At 36.8% G+C, this 17,211-nt stretch overlaps 1 protein-coding gene across 1 annotated transcript in view; it reads right to left on the reverse strand.

Moving 5' to 3' along the window:
• Positions 1 to 17,211, reverse strand: part of NRXN1 (neurexin 1) — a 765,322-nt gene that overhangs the window by 631,015 nt on the left and 117,096 nt on the right. The window lies entirely within an intron of this gene.

Consider the following 17,211-nt stretch of genomic DNA (forward strand, 5'->3'; position numbering starts at 1 on the left):
CCTGCCATTGCACAACATGTTAAATTCCAGTTTTTATGCTCTGTGTCATCTAGCCAAGCTCTCTGCAATTGGAGACACATGCAAAAATGTCACCCACAATAATTTGTATAGTTGTTCAAAATTTCTCACCACATGTTAAGCTCCTTCTTGATTGATTGAAGGAAAAAAAACAACCAAAAGTGGAAATTAGAATTGACTGAAAGAGTAAATTTCAAGTCTACAGCTAAAAACAGATTCTGAAAATAGTTTACAGTTAAAAATATATCATCCCATAGAAATAATGAAAGGATAAGACATGAAGTGGAACTGTAAGTGAAATGTCATGACATTCAGAAGTACTGAAATGCACCCAGTCAGCACAAAGCAGCCCATGGACTTCCCATGGGACTGGAAAACAGAACATCTCTGATACACGCAAAATTTACTGAACATCCTACACAAGGAGGTTGATGTTCACGTCCCTGGCTTTACTGAGGCAGAATGAGAAACGTGCCCCCAAATCTCAGCCACGTCCTACGTTCAGAGTTCACAAGCAAGGCTCAAGAAAACGCTGTAATCTGATTATTCCCTACTTAGTAAAAAGTTGTCATGTATCCCAAAAAAAGGTTTTGGTTATTGCGAACCTAACGCCTTAAATGCAAAGCTGACTCTACCATCACCAGCTTTAGTCATGAACTGTTAAGCACGGCGATACAGGTTGTTTCAGCAGATTTCACGGCTAGAATGGTTTTTATTTTAAATGAAAGCTGAGATGGAGAACAGAAAATGGGAAGAGTAAAAGACAACTGTTGACTTTGTAAAAAAGCAATCTGATCCAGATTTTTTGTGGAATAATTCAAGCATGATTGCTCCAGTTCAGATAACCATTACTTCTAGCACCTTTAAAAGCTTTCAGTGCATATTGCATGACTACAAGTTCCCTTGTAGTCAGAGAAGTCACTCAAACTCATGTCAAAGCCAGAGTGTTTATTCCAAACCAATATTTTCCAGTCAAGATGAATCCTCTTCAAAAAAAAAAGAAAAAGAAAAAACCCTGAAACAAAACAAAATCAAATTATTTGCTAAGTTATATAAACAGTTTTAGAATCATTTTGCTTTCACACATTAAAAATAGATGATTTTGACTGATACGACATTACAAAAAAGAATTACTTAATTATGTAGAATGTGAATTAAAGCTAATAAGATTCAATTACAGAAAACATGTTTACAGCATTTACTTGAGCTTGCTACCACACAAGCTGTTCTTCTTCTTAACTATTCTGAAAAATATAACATCAAGACAGTCATTTCAACAGAATTTGTCCTGTTATGGCCTCAACTTTGTGTGTTCAGCTGAACAGAATGAACTGGAGTCACAGTTTTGAGCAGAGATAGACAAGAAAAATATGTCATTTTAATGATGCAAATATGATATGATTAAAGCTTCTGGCCACCCCTAAAAAGAATTTTTTTCTTCTGAACTTGGCACATACACATCGTCCCCCTCCTATTTGTTCAATGTCGCTGCAAAACCCTTGTGCTACTTTGTCTTTCAGGTCATCCTTTCCCTCAGCTGGATGCAACTTCCCTGGAGAATGTTATTAAGAAAAGGTCTCAGATCATTTAAGGAACATGTAAACTTTGGATCTAAGCAGCACTAAAAACTCCTTGCAGGCCGGAAAAATCACATCTATTTTGAGGCCAGTTTGACAGCACAGATGAATTTTGTGGTTCACCTCCTGACTTTTACCTATTAAAATGGCTGACTATGAATCCACTATACTAACATAGCTATTTATGGCCAGAAATACACATGAATATTCAAGGACTACATCTTAATTTCATATTTAAATTTGTGTTGCTTGCAGTTTCTTCAGAAAACATATAGAAGTGCATGTTCATGACATAATGAGCGGGGAACTATATCTAAGTTAAACTGCAGTCCACGACTTCTCAGCACCACACATATTGGGCAAAGGTTGAATCTGAGAAATGAGAACAGATTTTCAGCAGTTACAGTATGCCATCTGTCCTTTAAGATCTTGTTCTAGCTGTTTTTCAGTCTCCTAGGAAGAGATCACTAAGATAGATATCAAGATATCGAGAAATAAACTCTCCCTCTCTTCGTCCTTTTATAGGGCAACGAAGCTGGTGAAGGGCCTGGAGAATAAATCGTACAAAGAATGATTGAGGGAGCTGGGACTGCTTAGTTTGAAGAAGGGGAGGCTGAGGGGTGACCTCATCACTCTCTGCAACTACTTGAAAAGACATTGTAGAGAGGTTGGTGCTGGTCTCTTCTCACAGGTAATTAGCGATAGAACAAGAGGGAATGGATTCAAGCTGCAACAGGGTAAGTTTAGACTGAACATTAGAAAGAAATTCTTCACAGAAGAAGTGATCAGACAACGGAATAAGCTGCCCAGGGAGGTGGTTGATTCACCATCCTTGGATGAGTTTAAGAGTCGTTTAGATGTGGTGTTGGGGGATATGGTGTAGGGGAGAACTTTGTAGAGTAGGGTAGATGGTTGGACTCGATGATCCCAAGGGTCTCTTCCAACCTAGATGATTCCATGATTCTATGATACCTTTCTTCCCTTCTTTCCCCCTTTCCATTTCTTCCTCTTTTCACCCCTCTTTTCCCCCTTTTTGCTTTTCCACAGCTGTACAACCATCACAGCAGCAACTGGAAGGCAACATAAGACACCTGAGGTAGCTTTAAATAAGAAACAGTGAGTGCACAAGGACCAGTGCATCAACAGAAATTGATGCAGGCTGCTTAACTCAGACTGTACGGCTGAGACAACTCCCGCACATCGGATTGGGGACTGTCCTAGGGGAACTTGTCACACCCACCCGTCCCCCAGCCTGATGCCCAGAAAGCTGTCTGCTGTGGCAGCAGCTCCTTGAAGGTACCTGCTGCTGCTCCGTGCCTTCTGCCAGAACTCCTTGCCCAGGTCTCTTTGTTCTTCTGACCCGTCCTCGGATTTCTAATCGCTACCCTCAAGCTGTGCAGAACTGAGTTTGCTCAGCAAAAACTGTGATTAATCAGGGTAGGGGTTTTGCTAGCATTCTGCACCTATTTAAAATGAGGGCATTCCTTTCATCTCTTCATTTATTTGTACATAATCCTAGGAGCCTGCTTGGACCCACTAATGGTAATTACACAATGTGAAAAAACATACTCCAAATATATACATGGAGAGAATATTTTCTAATTTTTTAACATCTTGATGGATTACAGTAATTATACATTTAACTGGTCAACATCACCTAAATGATACAGCTTTATTCAGAGGAATAAATGGAACCAGCAATTATATCAAAGCTATATTTGGTTCCATCCGATGAGCTGTTATCACATGAAAATTTTGCCTATTTTCTGTGATTTCTTAGATTGGTGGCATGCCTTTCTCCATATTAGATCATCTGTGAACTGTCTTTTAGAAACATAAACCAAACTGGTTCCGTCAGCAGATGTGTGTAGTGAAGACTGGAGATGAATTCCAGGCACTACTTTTAGAAAGACGCATACATCTTGTGGATTTCCTGAAATGAGCAAAATCAAGGGAAAACACCCAGATTCTTGAGACGCTGTGAGCTCCACATTGTAGCAGATAAGTAAGATACAGAAAATAAAAGGCAAAGGAGTTAAGGTAGTATCATTATAGCATTAGACTTACCAGGGGTTGGCTATGACAGTATTAGTTTTTAAAATGTGATGGCACATGCTAACTATTTATTTTCTCTCAATTCGTCTGAACTAGAAAGAAGCCTCTCTTGCCCTAAGCTTTTGTCTGACTTTGTTATTCCGTATTATATCTAGAATTGGCTGATGGCTAAACATCTAATATTTTGTCTCCAGGTAAAGCTCGAGGGTATCAGACTGGGGCTGTAAACAGGATGGGAGAAGGCAGTACAGATAATTGTATTTTTGCTAAGCTGTTTGCTGACACTGTTGTACTGTTTTTCCAGTTTTTCCAATACATATATATTTCACTAGCTACATGATACTGATGATGTACATTCCAATGAAATAAAGTCAGCTATGGAGGACAACAACTACCTGTAACGTCCCATCTTATCTGTTTTCTTGTAGTCACAAAAATATTAAAGAAAAGGAATAGTACAATCACAGGATAATCACACAATCAGTCAGATCCTTTTTTGTCAATAGCTACATTTTTTTTTTTCCTGTGTGATCTCTAATCTCATCTCCCATAAAATGATGCAATCTGATACACGTATCATAGGGTTTCATTCCCCAGCAGTGGATCCTAGCTGACTGTTGATGAATTAGCATATAAATATCTCATGGTCATGTTTCCCCAATTAGCAGAAGCTAATGCATTGCTTTCCTTGCATTCAGAACTCACCTTATATCCACATAAAACAGTTTTGGTTTTTTAATCCAGAAACTAATGTATCGGATGACTGTAACATTTTACAACATGACACATGTTGTTGCATCAACATGTAAATGCTAATTTACATTTCTGTTCAACGCCAGAATAATGACAGCAGATCAGATTTTGAGATTTCTATTGTTTAGAATACTTTGTGTTCTGATTAAGAGCAGATGATAACACTACCAAAAAAAGGAGGAAAATTTCAATAACATTTTTATTCAATATCTCTGAAATATTATTTTGCCACCTTCAGGCGAGATGGATGATATCCACATTGATACCTGTTTATTTCCTCTTTAAAAGCATAACAGATACTTAACCTTTAATTTCCTTAATAAGCTGAATTGACCATACAGAAATGTAATTTTCACTTTGCAGATTGGTCCAGTGAGGATGACACCAGGGAAAATCCATCACATATTGTCTAAAAGTTATTTCCTCTACTATCAGCATCAGCTAGTTAAAAAACAGTGTTTTACAAAATACCTTGTTCTACCTAAAACAATCTGTTTTGCATTTCTTTCTAGAAAAAGAATCACTTCTAACAGGATTTGTCCTGGAAAAATTGTTTTCAACCTGCTACTTAGTATTCCATTTCAAAATCTCAAACTTGTTTTGAGAGTATTGCCACAATTATCATTTAAAAAAAAAAAAAAGCAACAAAAAGCAAAATTTTCTCACCAGAGATGAACAAAATCAGATTTCTGTCCTATGGGAAATGTCACAGATTCATTTGTTTTTATCCCAAATTGCCACAATAATGTGTATGTATTTGATACTAAATGGAAAAGAATTTCAAGTAAGCCTTGCTGCTGATAACATTTTCACCAAGATACAGCTTTAAAGTCATATCCAAAATAAGGAATACCTATTAAAAAGTCCTATTTATTTCCAAATTCTATATTCTATTTCAGACTATACAGGGCATTAGATAAATGCTAATGTAAAAAAACCAACACATTTTTGCTAGTCTGAGTTACATTCACAGTATTTCTAGTGCATTTAGTTTATTTTCCTCTAAACAATGTCCATGTAACCTGATCAATATCACTTTTTGCATTTTATGCAGTAATCTGATCGGTTTCTAACATCACTGACTTATACATATTTTTAAATGATCCTGTGGATTTTTATCTTTAATTTCACAAAAGACTGCCAGAGTTGTATAAATTCAAATGTTGGATAAAAGCTTTTTTCCTGACTGGCTGAATGTCAACCTATCTCTCCAAGTGCCTGACTCAGGTATAGTACAGAGTAACTGAATTTCCCAAAGCTGTGGTGGGCAACTGGACAGATCCGTGCAAAGGGAAGAACCTTCCTGGTTTTAGGCATTACCTTCCAGACTTCATTGATCAAAGTATTATCCTTGAATAATTAATACTTGGATTAAGACCGATGACATTTCAAAATGACAATGAAGCAACCTGAGGAGTGTATTTAATTGAGAAATCACATCCCAAGAGTATTCAAGTCACTAAGCCATTCTTTCTATGTTATAATAATTAACCACATCCCCTGTCATTTTTTACTGTTTATGATACAACTGAGATTTCTCCCATGCATATCCTTATTGATTGGCAAGTCTGTCCCTGGAACAAATTGGTTCTTCCCTGGACTTTGCTTTGTGATCAATTTTGTCATGCATTTTCATTCCTGTTCTAAGAAAGTACTTAACTTACCTGGTTTTTTAGTTCATGTGACATTATTATCATTATCCTAATTAAAAGGATGGGATTTAAAGAAAGAGGGATAATGTTTGTGCTTTGAGGATCACTGCAGTCCACCACTATGATAAATTGTTTATAATGATTACAGAGTTCATTGGTCCATTTTCAAAGTTCAAAGTTCTAGCTTCAAGAGCAATTTTAACCCACTTTTCAGATGGCCCAGTCATTCTAGGTAGAAATGACTAGGATTAAGGAAGAGAAGATTACAGACATTAAGAGCCTACTCTTTTAAAAAGCATGAAAAAAGCCTGATGTTGCAAAGGCGCATCAGTGGGAGAAGGAACAGGTTGCTTTTGTCTTCCCATTGCCTCTTTCAAGCTGTGCACTTTTCCCAGTGGGAACAGAGAGCAGATTGGCTCAGGTGCTCAGAACATTAAAGAAAATAAATTAACACTCAGCATGTGGAAATACACTAAATGTATTTGTTTGGACCTGCAAGACAGACTTCTTAGGTGATAATACTCACATCAAAGTCCTACACGTTAATCCTGTTATTTTCCTGATTTTATGAAAGGACCTCCTTGCACCTATTATTATCTGTTCAGTTTTGGTGCCTTGCTCAGTCCAGTTTTGCTAGCTCTTGATGCAACATTTTTTAACCCCGCAAAAAAGAACTGGAATAGCCATAATAATCACATAAAAATTAAAAAAAGCCCAAAGAACCAACATCAACTTTAGGTACATTGTCTACTTCATGTGGGAGAAGGCAGTAAGCTCCACTTCACCAGAATTTCAGCCACTGCAGAGGGTGCTAGTGCCCAAGCCTTTTTGTGCATACCAGACACCTCGAAATGTCAGAGAAAACAGACCCTGAGCTTTGTAAAGGTGACCTGTGCCACATGGGTGGTATCTTTGGTGGAATATCTCTGAGGGGTCTGCAAGGATACAGGTAGGTCACAGAGAGGCAGAGCGTTGCATCCCCATGCAGTTCGCTTGCGGGACCTCAGGTACTCTTGGCACAATATGAAAATAGACTAAAATTATTTCTGATATGATATAATTCCATACATGAGACTTCCTCATATGTCATTATAAAAAATAAAAAATCTTTTCTTTTTAAATGAGGTTTTAGAAGAAAAATTGATCTGATTATAACAATCTCATTGTTAATAGGTAAATTTTTTATCTCAGTAGGACCTTTAACCTGTGGTTTTCGTTCCAATACTACAACAGTAAAGATAACAAGTTTTTATATAAAATTGTGACTTGATTTTATAAAGATTATAAACAAATCCATCATCAGCTGAAGTCAACCAAATGTTAATAAAATGTTGATAAAAAACAAGTATAAGATTTAAAACAGCTAAGGTTGACTAAAACATAAGACTTAATAGATTTAAGTGCTCATCATTTGCAGCTTACAACTTACGTTAATGAACTTGATCTGTTTACAAGAGCAGTTAGGTATGTACTTCATAGAATCATAGAATCCCAGGTTGGAAGAGACATCAAGGATCATCTGATCCAGCCTTTCTTGGCAAAAGCATGGTCTACACAAGATGGGCCAGCGCCTTCTCCAGCTGAATCTTCAGTGTGCCCAATGTTGGGGAATCTACCGCTTCCCTGGGGAGATCTTTCCAAGGGCTGATGGCTCCCGTTGTAAAAAATTTTCCTCTTGTGTCCAATATCCAGCCTTTCTTGGCAAAAGCATGGTCTACACAAGATGGGCCAGCGCCTTCTCCAGCTGAATCTTCAGTGTGCCCAATGTTGGGGAATCTACCGCTTCCCTGGGGAGATCTTTCCAAGGGCTGATGGCTCCCGTTGTAAAAAATTTTCCTCTTGTGTCCAATTGGAATCTCCCCAGAAGTAACTTGTACCCATTACCCCTCGTCTTTTCCATGTGACCCCTTGTAAAAAGGGTGTCTCCACCTTCTTTGTAACCACTCTTTAAACACTGGATCACACAAGCTGGAGCCACCACCCTTTAAACACTGGATCACACAAGCTGGAGCCTGGGCAGAATCTAGGAAGCCTACAAAACCCTGGGGGTGCAAGCAAAAAGTATAAGTGCCCACGTCATCCTTGCTTCCATTTTATCAGTTAGAGGAAAGGGTGCAGCCAGAAACAGATGTCTAATAGACTGGGGAGAGCTTTGCAGTTCCTGTGTCCTATGTTTAATTCTTAAGTTACATAGTTTCATAGAACTGAAATCCAGAAAACGTACTATTTGTTTTTTCCTCTAACTTGTGCATAGACTGGGGAGAGCTTTGCAGTTCCTGTGTCCTATGAGAAAATCTTAAGTTACATAGTTTCATAGAACTGAAATCCAGAAAACGTACTATTTGTTTTTTCCTCTAACTTGTGATGTACTGTAATTTTAGACTAAAAAACCCACAAGAAAGATGGAGAGAAAAAAAATCAATCACTGATTGTTTTTGCTGTACAATGGTGATTAGCAAAAGGGACAATCCAGCTATGATACAGTTAAATTTGCTAATACTAATTTACATGAAGTTCATACATTAAAGGAAAAAAAGCAACCAAGGTTAAAACTCAAGTCTTGTTTTTAGAATGAAGTGAACCTAATCATTGTTGTTTGTGTACTTTTTACTACAGCTTTTCTTTTGTACCTCTAATTAAATGTCAACAATCAATGAATTGGTCATTATGAAGACATAATTGACCACTATAGCTAGTTCACTTTCCCTTAGGGATGAGAGAGAGACCATATTTTATGAAGGTTGATTGTCTCACGTTAATGGTCATTTCAATTTAATATTTCTTTAAATGGTATCCTCATTTTCCATTTGTGCAGTTGGCAGAGTTTTACTCTGTTTTTATATCTAAAAGAAATTAAACACCAACCTGCAGTGCCACAGACATACATCAAGGGGAAACTGCCAAATATGTCTGATTGGAAGTAAAAAAAGCCATAGTTAAAAAAAGTTTTTTGTTGAGATAAAGGTCAATGAAGTTGTAATAGAAGCCAACAAAGCTGTAATATATTTATGACTTGGCAGTTGGCTCAAGTGAATTGGGGCAGACCCAGAGACTCCAGCTGAAATCATAATTATTAGAAAAGGTACAAGCCTGTTCTGCAGCTGAAGTGTTTGCATTTTCATAGAGTATTTATATTCTTCTCTCAACCTGAACATTATAGTAATTTCAAAAAACAAAGCATCATCTTTTTTTAAACAAAAAAGGGTTTTTCTATTTTCTAAAAAAAAAAAAAGTTTAATTATTTTTTTTATCCCCTGCTGTTTCTTAGTTATTGCTTATTTTGCAGAAAAAGATGATCATTTAATCTTTGTTTTCAAGCAACACGAACTCCTGCTCTTTTACTAATATTTGGCCTTTTCTCAATGAACTATGTCCTCAGAGTTCAACAATGAGACCATTAATAAAAGCCCAAAGCCAGTTACAGATTGCCACACCTTCCTGTCTGCAGAACACACATTAATTTATAACATTTATTTTCTACTCTGACATTAAAAGGCCGAAATTACAGTCTAAGGGACCAAAAAAAAGATTAAGATATAGATAATATCTTCAAGGGGAGAGAGCAATTTGTTTTATCTTTTCTCATAGTAACTTACTTTAAAATAACATCGATGCATTTGTAAATAAGCTTGAGAAAGCAGACAAAAAAGAAATGCTATTTGGTAAACTAATGGTTCTGGTCACTATAAAAACACACAGTAGGACCCAGTTCCTATTGAAATGGTAATAGATAGACAAATGACTAGAGAGGATAGTGAGTGTTGAACAATTAGACAGTTCAGGAAAGCTGAGTTTCATGATTTTAGGTGAAAGCACTGAGGATTCTCAGCAGCTGTATAGACAGCCTTTACAACTGGAAGATTTCTTAAGTAGTAAAGATTTATGCATCTTCTGAGAGGGAGAAATGGATGTTAGCTTTCAAGAGGTGACCAGGGCATCTGTACCGAGTAATTAACTTCATTAAAGAGAAGAAAAACAAGCAGTTTCTATTTTTTCTGTTAAAAACTGGGAGCAGAACCTTTGCTATGCTCTGGTTTTGCTAACTGACACCCTACAGGGAGTCCCTGACCTTAGCAGATAGACGAGCATAACACGGACTTCAGCAATAGTCTTTTCCTACACTCAGAACTTCTGAAGATTTGGAAAGCAGACATGAAGAGTTTTCATCAATAAATAATTCCAATTGATCAATAATTTCATAGCTGATACACAGATTTCGCTGGTAGCATGAAGGCTATGCCCAGTATTGGTAGGGTGACAGACTCTATACTAATTCTGTTTTATACATAGCCCAGTTTTATACATTTTTAAATTTTTAATATTTCTTCTTCACTCATCTCCCAGAGTTATGTGCTGTAAATCTTGACTAGTGCCTGAACAGAAGAAAAATCTATGCTTTACACTTGCTGCAGCGGTGTACGATTCCACCTTCATCATCAATGTGCAACTGTTAATACGAAGCATGCTTTTTTTAAAGATTATTTCGGGAATTACTTGGCATAAGCATAAGCAAACCCAAGAGTTTTCATCAGAATATACTAATCTGGAGGAAAAAACAGATTTTAAGCTACGAGAAAAGTCTGTGTGAGAACTAGAAGAGGATTAAAGGTGCTGACTTTCTGGGTATACATTAAATCCTCATAATGAGAGGTAAAATACACACATGGGAAACAGAAATTCTGGTCTTGGAAAGCGTAGCTGAAAACACCACAGAATAATTCTTTTAAAACCCTTTACGAACTGTGATGCATGTAGGATATATATGTATCTCCCATCTGCTCCTTGAGATCAAAGCAAATTATCTAGTCAAGAATGGGAAGGAACTATCTGCATCGTTGATTTCTTGTGTCTAAACCAGCTAGGCTTTTTCCAGAAAAGCAGGGTGGTTTTTTTTTAGCCTGGGCCTGTTGTTTCTGGGAACCGTGCCAGTACCTCTATATGATATTTTGTGTATCATCCAGATAGAATAGCTTGGCAGTTGCTGATCCTTTTCACAATGTAGATATACCCAGACAATTTTGTAAGCAGAGTCAAATGGTCCCCTGCTTAAAACTTTAGAAGGTATTTAGGCATGAAAACTCTTGTTTGAAATACCAATGAGAAAAAGAACCTTAACAGCTTTGTATCGTGGATACTTGAACTTATTCTTCAAGCCAGATTTCCATTTCAATTCCTGCAGTATAGATCACTAATTATATGAGACAAGGAGCTGTATTTTTAAAAGTCACTTTATCAGGTAAGTGATAAATATTCTCTAAGGGGGCCTTAAATCAGAGGGGAAGCTGGTTTAAAACAAGCAGGCAAAACTCTTACAGCAAATGAAGTATTTTTTCATACATCCCTCTTCCTGAAAAAACCCTGTTTGTTTTTGTTTGCAATATTTTCAGCAAATTATAAGAAATTAAGGCAAAACCAAATTTTATAGAAACTGCCTGGCTTATATCTGCAAAAAGCCATCTTTGTTGTAGAATGACAAATCCAGAGGGGGAGGTCGAAGATTTAAATGAAGGCAGAACCAAATTTTATAGAAACTGCCTGGCTCATATCTGCAAAAAGCCATCTTTATTGTAGAATGACAAATCCAGAGGGGGAGGTCTTGACTATACTGTCCTACCAGCTGAACATGGACTAAATCATGACATCGTAGGGAATAACAGGGTTTTTTTAACAACTTCCTTCTTATTTAAGAGTGGTGGTGTATGGGATTTCAGCTTCCTTCTGGCCCTGCACTTTTCCACACACTTCTGCATGAGAGGCAGTCAGGGCTACTTCTTCCTCCTGTCCTGAGCCAAGTCCTAGCCTGGGATGCCTCTGTATCCCAGATGAGGGACTAATAGAGCATATAATGGTTCTTTATGTGGCTACAATAAGCTCCATTTCCACTTTCATAATAATAAAAATTATTGTGATAATAGGTAACAGTGATGTTTTGGATAAAATTTTAAGAAACAGTAATCCAGTGACACTAAGGTTTGGCTGCATAGTCCTGAAATGACTCAGACTCTAAGTGACAACTGAATGGCTGTGTGAGAGACAAGCTATGGCTTACTTAGACCTGGACCACTGCATCAACTCCAACATGCTTTCTCAAAACGTAGGACCATATCCAGGATGAGACTGATAGGATGAGGGGTAATGGTTTTAAACTGAAAGAGGGGAGATTTAGACTAGATCTCAGGAAGAAACTCTTTCCTGTGAGGGTGGTGAGACACTGGAAGAAGTTGCCCAGAGAAGCTGTGGCTGCCCCATCCCTGGAGGGGTTCAAGGCCAGGCTGGATGGGGCTTGGAGCAACCTGGTCTGGTGGGAGGTGTCCCTGCCCAGGGCAGGGGGTTGGGACTGGATGATCTTTAAGGTCCCTTCCAACCCAAACCATTCTATGATTACTTCCAATTCCATAGCTAACATGGAAGTTTTAAGCAACCCATTCCATAGCTAACATGGAAGTTTTAAGCAAGGAAGTAAGACGACCAAATTCTGCTGTTAGCTACACCCAGTTAATGTGCTGGTCATTCAAGATGTACAGAATTTGGATTTGAAGATGGTTTTATCACTTGCAGCTTTCCCAAAACTACCTCATCTTTTTAGAGAACAGATGCTCAGACCTGCTGATATATGGCTGAAACATATGGCTGTGGATCTTCAAGTTAGGAAAGATATAAATAAAATATGCATGACTTGAAATAATATCACACAGCACTATATATATAGCTGTCTTAGCAAAAGTCCAAATTAGGATGGCTAAATATTTGTTGAGAGAAAGAGAATATTGTAATATTGCTGTGCCACAGGAAAGGAAGGAGATCATCCAGTATCGGGTGGAATTCCATACCTTGTCTGCCTGCAACTGCCTGATCCTAAAAAGAACTCAAAAGATGTAAAAACTTGGGTAGTGGTTCACATATCTTAAGAATTGTCAGCAGGGAACATGCCAAAAATCCCAGCTGTCCTAGAAAAGTATTTGTGAATTGCTTCATCAAAATAGTAATTTAGTCCATAGACTAGAAATGAAAAAATATCTTTTTAGATCCAAATGTATACTAAGAAATAAAGTAAAAGCTATGATTTTTTTTTTTTACTGAGGTAGATGTTAAAGCAAACAGTGTTTTAGACATAGTTGAATAATGTACTCGGATGTTCATGGTCAATTCAAATTCTCTCTATTAGAAGTAGCTCTGCAGCTGGCTATAGCATCTGTTGGTTAAGCTAACAGGGAAAGCCTGTAAATTTCCTTCAGCATCTTAGCACATAAAGTAAAAAAGTCCATGATGCTAACAGTTTTTTCAAATCACAGGATCATATTACATTGTCTTTTTTTAACAAGACTCAATCAAAATACCTGCTAAGACACCAGCACAACTACATTCCAGATAATTAAAAAGTAACTTACAACTTTCCTTGAAAGAAACGTGTAATGACCTCAATGCATTTTTGGCACTAGGAAAAAATAGCACTCTATTACTTTCTATTTTTGTAGCTAGACGTAATTATAACATTAGCTAAATTAATTATTTCAGGCCATCAAGATCTTGGAAAGCTGACTGCTTTTTTAAATTTTGCCCTTGCATGCTTTACCAACACAAACTCAGCCCAACAATATGTTATTACGTTGAAACACGCATATATTTAGTGCTTAGAAAGAATGTTTATTACTCTGGAAATGTGACTGGTGTCTCACCACACTTTTCACATTTGCAAATAGGCGTCAGAAAGTTCATATACTTTTTTGCACTGTAGGAGAGAAGGTATAGATCTTCCCACATTCTCAGTTATTATGAATAGTAAATGAATATAAATAGATATATACTAATATAATTAAGTATAACTTAAAATATTACAAAAAGTAATGTAAATAATGTATTAAAAATACAGAAAAATATGATAGCAAAAGTAAATAAACAGTTTTTGAGGAGGAGGAAAGAATGCTAGATTAGAAAGCCATGTTTCTTCCCTTGCAGGCTAACTTAATGAAACAGTTAAAGATTAGTCCATCCTTCCACCTTTCATTGCCCTTGAACGTGGGTCAGTGTTAAACTGGGTCAGAATATAACTGCCTTTCCCACTGCATATTCTGGTTCAGAATCTCAAAAACCCTTAACTGAAACCTGATGAGTAACTTTTGCAAAGCCTTTAAAGGACTTCTCAGGAGTCCCTAACTTACCTACCCATAGTGGATATTTAGGTGACTTATTCTTGACTATAGCACACTTGACTTATTTCTAGAGTCCAGTCAGGAAATCAGAGTCCCCAAGAAAAAATGTTGTCATATACATCTGAAAAAGCATCTAACATACACTATATTATTTGCTAGTAAGCATGTAACTGCAGTATTTCTCTGGCCAGAGTACATCTTACAAGTGTAGAAGCCGATTCTACAATGAAAGGTGATGACAAAAGTCCCTGCAGCACATGTGATGCTCACATTGAGCATGTGGCCCAGGAAGACTCCAGATTGCTTCCAGATTTGTATCTGTACATCCTTTTCTGATTATGATTCAATGAATCTCACATCTACACTATTTCAGTAATAGCCAACATCGACAAAAGGTGTCACTTTGCAGAAAGCTCTGAAAAAAACAGTTTCTATGGGATGAAAAAAGGTTTTTAAACTCCACAATCTCCCACAGAGTAGGAACTGTATCTTGATCACAAAGGCATAAAGCAAATAGAAAGATTTTTGGCTCTGTTCTAAACCTAAGATATGCTGATTCATAAAAGTAAGAAATACAGCTCTGAAATTAGTACATTACTTAGTAAAGGACCAGCAAAAATCTTTTTAGTTGGTTTCCTTAGTCCTTCTCACGACCTTCTCATGACCTCCAAAAATGCGTCAGCACTTAGAGAACCTGTGTAACCTACACAAAGCTCAGTGGAACAAGGTTGTAAGGTTTATGGGGTTCTCTTCCACATACCCAGAGCATTATATCTTTGTTCAAATGTTCATCAACAAGGAGCGAGTCAAAGCAAAAAAGTATTTAGATGACAGAAGCTAAAGGCATATATGTGCTGTCTACACAGACTTCTACCATGAGAAGGCTCCTGTGAAGGTCTTAGCTCCACTGTAAGAGCCTCATTTAAATAAATAACGAAACAAATCACAAAGTAATGCAACTTACAACAAAAGCTGAGATTGATCACCCACAGTCTAGCTGTCAGCGGTGTGGAACAGAGATGCTAACAATGGCAACAGAGCAAAAAAAGATCAGATCCTTAAACAATGTGCTCTGCTGAACCTGGAGTTGCTATCCTACAAGTAGCAGATTTTAAAAAAATCCAAACCAAACCACTGACTTAATCTGGTTCATGAAGCTTTTTTAATGACTATAAAGATAACTATTTTTAAAGAGTTATTATTTTGGACTCCTTTTTGCACAGGAATATATAAGCATCCAGTCCCTTTTAAAGAACGGGAATAATTTGAGCAGTATTTTAAATTGCTTTTCTAATATACTTATTAATATACAATCACTTTTCAGAGCATTTTATCAATGATGTAACAGTATCGGTCAAACTTCTCACTTCACATTAAAATCAAAACATAACAACTTCAAAAGGTACCATAAAATAATTATACGTCCCAGACAAATTTACAAGCCATCTCCTCTCTGACTCAACTTCATCATTTGAATCTTATTTTAAGGTTATATGAGAAAAAGGACACAATTCTTCCCTCTCCTGTGAAGTCTTGGTTTACTTTACTAGTGAGCCAAGCTCAGATACATACACGAAGAAAACATCATTTACAGATCTAAATCTGATTCTTGATTCTCATCTCTTTTTTTCCCTACACAAGCTTCAGCCATGAGGGTGCTCATGTGAGTTCCTTAAGCTCCACTATTAAGTGCTGTGGTTGAATAAATAAATACATCAACATTACAGAGTTCTTAAAGTTACTTATGAGCAGCATCTAGCAGTATCCTGCTACGTTCCTGCCCCAAGATACCCATCAGTGTATTCAAAGTGAAAGAACAGCTTATTGTAAAATTTTAGAAGGAAATCTGTGTGCACTTTGTCAGGCAGGGGGTGAAGAAAGGAATGTTTTCTGAAGAGTATGACATACTTATTACAGGGAGGGAGGCAAGAGGGAGAGAACTTGTGTGCACACTTGAGTGAGTCAGCAGAGCAAATATATGAAACTGTAAGTGTTATCGAAGTATTTAGCTTTTCGCATACTAAGGGTCACTGCATTTTATTTGCAGCAATAATACTACAGGATTCCTGGGTATAGCTTGTATCTGAAGTGAAAGTGATTTTTCTACTATTCACTTTCATGAAAAAATGCTTTTGGTAAAAAAAAAATAAATATCAAGTTGGGAATAATTTGTCAGTAAGGAATTGCTGATTATTAGAAAGAATTTCTATCTTCTCTCTCCGGTTTGCAGCATTGTCCATTTCCCTACATAATCATTCTTTATCAGACAGAACTGAAGTGCCAATAGCAACAAAAGACTTTCTGCTGATGATGCATGGCTTGTTATCCAAAATATTGTCTGAATTTATATTGTAAAGAAAAAGAAAGCTCAGGAACTGAATCCAGTAGATAAGTTATATGCATTTCATATGTTTAACATATTGATCAGGGGAATCTTCCCTATCAGAGAGAGATGGTACCAATATTTTAGCAGACTGCCAGAAGGACTAAGTCCTCTCTTAATGAACAGGTATTTCAGAACATGAGGCTCTATAGATAGATGAACATTTACATAAAGTGGGGAATTATGACTATTGTTATAAAACAAGCCCAGTAATATGAATGGTAGAGTTTTTCGGAGCCTTCCTCTCCACCTTGTCCTCTACCCTCTGGTAGTACTGCTAATAATGAACTCTATTATTAATTACAAATTTTGTAGATGACTTACTGAATATTGAACCCTAGGTTATTTACAATATATGAAAACAAAAGCAATGCTAGTTTAAAATATTCCATAAAAAGATACTTCTGAAGTTATTTTAATTATTTTTAATTGTAATTGCTTCTTAGACAATTATTAAGGACAACTACTATTTGGGGAACACGAAAATTAGTTGAAACTGTGGTGAGGTCACAGCACTTTAGCTCTAAAAAAAGTAACAAAACAAAACAAGAACTCTCACACTCAAGTGAGGAAACATTTTTAAAAGTTCTTGCTTTTCATTTACAAACTCAGTAATTAGAAGA

The sequence above is a fragment of the Calidris pugnax genome, unplaced genomic scaffold (assembly GCF_001431845.1).
Source record: "Calidris pugnax isolate Ruff unplaced genomic scaffold, ASM143184v1 scaffold147, whole genome shotgun sequence".
Taxonomy (NCBI): Eukaryota; Metazoa; Chordata; class Aves; order Charadriiformes; family Scolopacidae; genus Calidris; species Calidris pugnax.